The sequence below is a fragment of the Macaca mulatta genome, chromosome 7 (assembly GCF_049350105.2).
Source record: "Macaca mulatta isolate MMU2019108-1 chromosome 7, T2T-MMU8v2.0, whole genome shotgun sequence".
In the NCBI taxonomy this organism is placed as follows: domain Eukaryota; kingdom Metazoa; phylum Chordata; class Mammalia; order Primates; family Cercopithecidae; genus Macaca; species Macaca mulatta.
In genome coordinates, this window is record NC_133412.1 from 17623082 (window position 1) to 17629664 (window position 6583).

The 6583-nt window shown below is 47.6% G+C and overlaps 1 pseudogene; it reads right to left on the reverse strand.

The window, feature by feature from the left end:
• Nucleotides 1-796: 796 nt before the first annotated feature.
• On the reverse strand, nt 797-1934 carry LOC702073 (large ribosomal subunit protein uL10 pseudogene; annotated as a pseudogene).
• Between the last annotated feature and the right edge of the window lie 4649 nt (nt 1935-6583).

Below are 6583 nucleotides of genomic sequence, written 5' to 3' on the forward strand. Positions count from 1 at the left end.
TGGAAAACAAACTGGGCGTGGTGGCTCACGCCTGTAATCCCAACACTTTGGGAGGCCAAGGCGGGCAGATCATGAGGTCAGGAGTTTGAGATCAGCCTGACCATCATGGTGAAACCCTGTCTCTACCAAAAACACAAATATCAGCAAGGCACGGCGGCGCATGCCTGTAATCCCAACTACTCAGGTGGCTAAGGCATGAGAATTGCTTGAACCAGGAGGTAGAGGTTGCAGTAAGCTGAGTTCACGCTATTGCCTCCAGCCTGGGAGACGGAATGAGACTCCATCTCAAAAAAAAAATAATAATAAATAAAGGTGGAACACCATCAGTCTGTGTATGTTTCTCTTTGAAGTGCCATTTTGGATCAAATTTACCTGTGTCCATCTTCAAGAAACCCAGAGCTTAGTCCCCACTGGAGCAAAGATTTGTTCTGTGATCTTAGCAAGTTACCTGAGCTCTTGAATCTGTCAAACTTTTGGTCATTTCTAAGATTCCTTCCAGCTCTAAAAATCTCTTTCCACTCAGAAGGTCCAATCTTGTCAGTTCTCTCTCCTGCCTTTCCTCTGAGAGATGACAAACCTAGAGATGAGAGCTGTAGTGGCAGGAGAGGCTTAGCTCTCACCCCAGTGTAAGATTCTTGGGCACAATCACTCCTCTGCCTCTGTCAATCTGTCTGTGAAATGGGCCAGTTTTAGTAAGTGTGATGTCCTTCTCTGGGTGGGCACGGTGCATTGCATATAGGGAATGTCATCAGTATTGGCCAATTGCCTCTGTTCTTACTCCTGTCCTGGTCCAACCTTTCTTTTTTATTTTTTTATTTTTTTTAAGAATTTAAGCCTTTATTTCCTTGTTTTGCAAATAAAGTTGGCTGAGTTGGTTGCTTTTTGATGATTAGTCAAAGAGACCAAATCCCACATCCTCATCCAGCTCCTCCAACTCTTCCTTGGCTTCAACCTCAGTGGGGCTACAGTAGCAGGAGCAGCTGTGGTGGTGGCAGCCACAGAGGCAATAGCCACAAAAGCAGATGGATCAGCCAAGAAGGCCTTGACCTTTCCAGCAAGTAGGAAGGTGTAATCAGTCTCCACAGACAGAGCCAGGACTCGTTTGTACCCACTGATGATAGAATGGGGCACTGATGCAACAGGTGGGTAGCCAATCTGCAGACAGACACTGGCAACGTCGCGGACACCCTCCAGGAAGCAAGAATGCAGTTTCCTCTGTGATGTCAAGCACTTCAGGATTGTAGATGCTGCCACTGTCGGACACCTGCTGGTTGACCAGCCCAAAGGAGAAGGGAGAGAGGTTCGGCGTGTTCAGCAGCGTGGTTCCCACTTTGTCTCCAGTCTTGATCAGCTGCACATCACTCAGGATTTCAATGGTGCCCCTTGGAGATTTTAGTGGTGATTCCTAAAGCCTGGAAAAAGGAGGTCTTCTCAGGCCCCAGACCAGTGTTCTGGGCTGGCACAGTGACTTCACATGGGGCAACGGGACGAGCACAGGTGGCAGCTGGCACCTTACTAGCCAGCAACATATCCCTGATTTCAGTGAGGTCCTCCTTGGTAAACGCAAAGCCCACATTCCCCCAGATATGAGGCAACAGTTACTCCAGAGCTGGGTTGTCTTCCAGGTGCCCTCAGATGGCCGTGCGCATCAGGGTGTTCTTGTCCATCAGCACCACGGCCTTCTCTCAGAGGATCTGCTGCATCTGCTTGGAGCCCACATTGCTGTTCCCACAATGAAACATTTCGGATAATCATCCAAAAGCTGGATGATCTTAAAGAAGTAGTTGGACTTCCAGGTTGCCCTGTCTTCCCTGGGCATCACGGCGGTGCATCAAGGATTGCCACGCAGGGTTTAAAGACAAGATCATTTTCACAAGGACGCAGAGAGAGAGCTTTAAAAACAAAACAAAACAAAACAAAAACATATAAGATGGGATCTCATCCTGTCGCCCAGGCTCGTCTTGAACTCCTGGGCTCAAGCAATCCTCCCACCTCACCCTCTCCAGTAGCTAGGATTACGGGCATGTACCACTAAACTTGGCATCTGATCCACCTTTTTATCAAGACCTGGGCAAAGCCACAGAAAACAAGCCCCTCAACTTTGTGAACAGCAAGGAGTCAGTGAGGACAGGAATATGTTGGGAGACAGACTCAGGATCCAAAAACATCCTAACCCTCTAGAGTGATGGCCTAAACCTCACAAGGTGAAATGAACAGGGCTTAACTGAGAGATCTGGGCTTGGTGCCAAGACACCGACTGTACAAGGACAGGGTGGGGAAGTGGCAGCTTAGCAGAAGCATGTGTGAATAAAACTGAGGGTTTTCGCTGACAGCCAGCTCCATCTCAGTCAAATGACAGAGCTGCCAATAAAAACGGACAGACTCAGGCTGCTGAACTGAAGTCGGGTACTGAACCCTGTGGTTCTCCATCTTGATATCACACCAGAACCACCTGCAAAGCTCTGGTAACACTGCATATTCCTTGCTGTACCAAGACCCTCTGAATCATGATCTGGGATGAGTTGAGGGAGGGAAAGGAAGGTGAGGAGTTTGCATTTTTTTTTTTTTTTAGAGATGGGTTTCACTCTATTGCCCAGGCTGGTCTCAAGCCCATGGGCTCAAGCAATCCTCATGCCTTGGCCTCCCAAAGTGTTGGGATTATAGGCATGAGTCACTGCTGTTTGTCTCTAAAGAGTATCCCCGCTCGTTCCAAGATGCACCCAGGGCTTTTGAACCAAGGAACACTCAGGCCCATTCTCATTGTCAGCACAACAGACCACACCCAAAATACTTGAGGAATTCAGTTTAGGTTGCTTTGTTGCAGGGAAGGTCATAAGTTGAAGGATATTTGGTGGAAAGCAGCCAGGCTGCAGGATGCAGGCAACACTCTGAAGGGAACTACTTTATAGAAGACACAGGTGGCCAGGAGGCCCAACTTCACATGGATGAGACTTGTCCTCTGGGGTCCCAAAAGTCAGAATCTAGGTCAGGTGCGGTGGCTCACGCCTGTAATCTCAGCACTTTGGGAGGCTGAGGTGGGCAGATCACTTGCCAGGAGCTCAAGACTCGCCCGGCCACCATGGCGAAACCCCATCTCTACTAAAAATACAAAAATTAGCCAGGCGCAGTGGCACATGCCTATAGTCCCAGCTACTCAGGAGGCTGAGGCAGGAGAATTGCTTGAACCCGGGAGGCAGAGGTTGCAGTGAGCCGAGATCATGCCACTGCACTCCAGGCTGAGTGACAAAGTGAGACTCTGTCTGAAAAAAAAATTTTTTTAAGTATATATATATATATATATATATATTTTAAGTTAGAATCTTAGGAGACTGTCTTAGGTCAGGTTTCTCAGGAAACATGCCGAGATAGAGATTTGCTTGTAGGAAGTTTATTGGGGGTGCTTGCAGAGATGACATCTCTGGAGTAGTGAAAGAATCAGAATCAAGCCAGAGGAAGAAATTGGTGAACAATGCAGTCACAACACAGAATGCTTCCACAGGAAGCCCTGGGGTTGAGCTGGCCCGTTAGAGTTAGCCCCAACTCAGATAAGAGGGCTGTACCTTTGAATTCCACATTGACTTGGCAGATGACCCCTAGGGAAGGGTTGTGAAGTCCAGCAAGACAGCTCCCTTTGGCAGCTGAAGGAAATGCCAAGGGAAAGACTCATGTGTGAGCCATGGGCAGCCAACACTTCTGGCAACTTCGGGGATAAGCTCCTTGGTCCTAAAGGCAGTATCTGGGAGGTGCACCACAGCAACCTAGACAGTACCCCCATGCATAGCCCAGACCTACTTGATTTACGTGGTAAGTTCACTCTACCTGGGAATAGCTCCTCCAGGATTCTGGGAAATTTACAAGAATTAAATGGAGAAACTATAGCCCCCACTACTGCAACTAGTCTTGGTGACACAACTGATATTCATCATTCCCCTCCTCTGTCACTCATTCTAGATTCTTTTTACCTTCAACTTGCACCTCTGCTGGTCTAGGTGGCTTGCCTGTTGGGGTAACCAATCACCAATCACCATGGCCTTCAGACCATGCTGCTGATGTGCCCACCTTCCACCAAAATTGGGCATACCAACAGACACCCCAGTGGATCACGGGCGCCAAACATATTCTTTCCTGACCCCCTTATGTAACAGCAGCCCTATCTCTTCCAAAGGATCGGGGTCAATTGCCCCTTCCAGGAAGTGACTCCTCTTCTTTCCTGCTGGTTTCTTGGCACAAAGAGCCTGACGAACAGAAAGCAGCCATACTTAAGTTGATGGGGTTCTTGTTCTGTCCCTGGTGGAAGTGTTCCCATTCTGGGAACCAGATTCTCTGAACCCGGAGAGCTTGGAACTGCAGGAACGGGAGCCACAAATTCCTCCAGAAAGGTCACTGGGAGTGATGGTAAGTGGAGTCATTCCTACTTCTACCCCTAGTTTCCTAAACCTCTATTCTACACGTTAAGACATAGCACCATATATGATAGTTATTGATTAGGATGCATACCTCATCCTGGAGCACGGTGTCCCATCATCTCTAACATGGTATTTCAGCTGCGCTTGTAAAGGCTGTTCTATCACTCTGTCAGCTCTATTCAGCTTCCGGGTGGTGAAGTATGTAATAGGCCTAAAACATCCCATGATCATGTGCCCATTCTGTCCTTAAAGTGGGACTCTTGGTCTTCTGCAATGGTATATGAGATCCCATGTCAGTGAATCAAACACTCTTTTAGCCCCCAGAGAGTGGCCTTTGAGCAGAAAAGACAAATCCATATCCAGAATATATGGCAATTCAGGTCAAGATCAGTCCCTCACCCTTCTGGAGTGGAACAGGTCCAAGGTAGCCAGCTTGGTACTGCGTGGCTGGTATCAGTTGCTGGCAGGTTGGACTTTTAGCAGTGACAATAGCTAGATTGGCCTTGGTGAGTGGGAGCCCATTCTGTTAAGCCACCCCTGCCACCACACACAGGTGACACATGTGTCACCTCCATCTATGCCACCATGGCCACTTTATTCATGTGCCCATTGTGCCAGCATGGGGTGGTCAATGACAGAGGCAAGCTGACATCAATTCCACATCATTCTATGTACTTGGTTATGCAGTCTCCCCGGTGGCAGGTGCTCTCTGATGAGTATTAACATGTAATATAAAGATCTTCAATAGTGAGGCCTATCTCTACACACACACACAAATGAGCCTGATGTGGTGGTGTGTGCCTGTGGTCCCAGCTACTCCAGGGGCTGAGGTAGGAGATCGCTTGAGCCCCAGAGGTCAAGGCTGCAGTGAGCCATGATCGCACCACTGCACTCCAGCCTGGGCAACAGAGCAAGATCCTGTCTCAAAAAATAAAAAATAAAGATATTCACACTTTGGTGCTCACTCAAATAGATATAGCCACATGTCTCTTCCCAAGACCTTCTTCTTCCCAATCTTCCAGTATTTCTCTTTCTAGCCCTCGAACCAACTAGTCAAGCCATTTGCCTACAGCTCATGAGCCTATAGACATTTTCACCTCAGGCCGCTCTACCAGGGGCCATGCTGATGATTCAGTTCCCAGTCAGGTATCAATGTCAATGCAGATACTGCATCCAGCAGACCTTAAAGTGTTTGACTATTCTACTCTCCCCAGTGTACAGTTACCCAGGCAAACGGCATAGTTCCCTTTGGGGAAGAAGTGGGGAAATCATTACTGTATTGCTATAGTATTGCAGAAACCTTTCTCCTGGGAACCTGAACTGAAAAGTGAATCAGGACTGGAAACCAAACAAGATATTGTGACTTTTTATTGGAGCAGCTGCCATCAACCTCCTGGTCTTTCATCCTTGATTTATTTTAATTGTATAGCTCAGCGATTCTCAGTGTGTGGTCTCCAGACCCCTTGGGGTCCCTGAGATCACTTCAGGGGTTTCACAAGGTCAAAATTCCTTTCATAATAATACTAACATGTTATTTACCTATTTAACTGTGTTGACATTTGCACTGAAGGTGCTAAATCTGTCGCCCAGGCTGGGGTGCGGTGGCCGGATCTCAGCTCACTACAAGCTCCGCCTCCTGGGTTTACACCATTCTCCTGCCTCAGCCTCCCGAGTAGCTGGGACTACAGGCGCCCGCCACCTCGCCCAGCTAGTTTTTTGTATTTTTTAGTAGAGACGGGGTTTCACCGTGTTAGCCAGGATGGTCTTGATCTCCTGACCTCGTGATCCGCCCATCTCGGCCTCCCAAAGTGCTAGGATTACAGGCTTGAGCCACCGCGCCCAGCCTACCTCTGGCATCTTAAACAACCAAGGCAGTGACACCAAACTGAACTAGCAGTTCATTGCAGAAAGCAAGAGGAAAGAAAAGGAAAAAAAAAAAGGAAGAGAGAAAGTCATTTTACTTTAGAGTATCTTTAACAAAACAATAATAATTGTTAAATTGGATGAAGTTATGATCCTTAAATAGATGTCTTTTTAATATTCCATGTGATTAAATGAAAAGTACTCTACTGCATATGGAAGTATAACGGTTTTCTTGGGGAAAAGCACTTTTGCGATTGAGTTGGGAGCTCAACTAGCCACTTTTTTCATGGAACACCAGTTTTACTTGAAAGAAG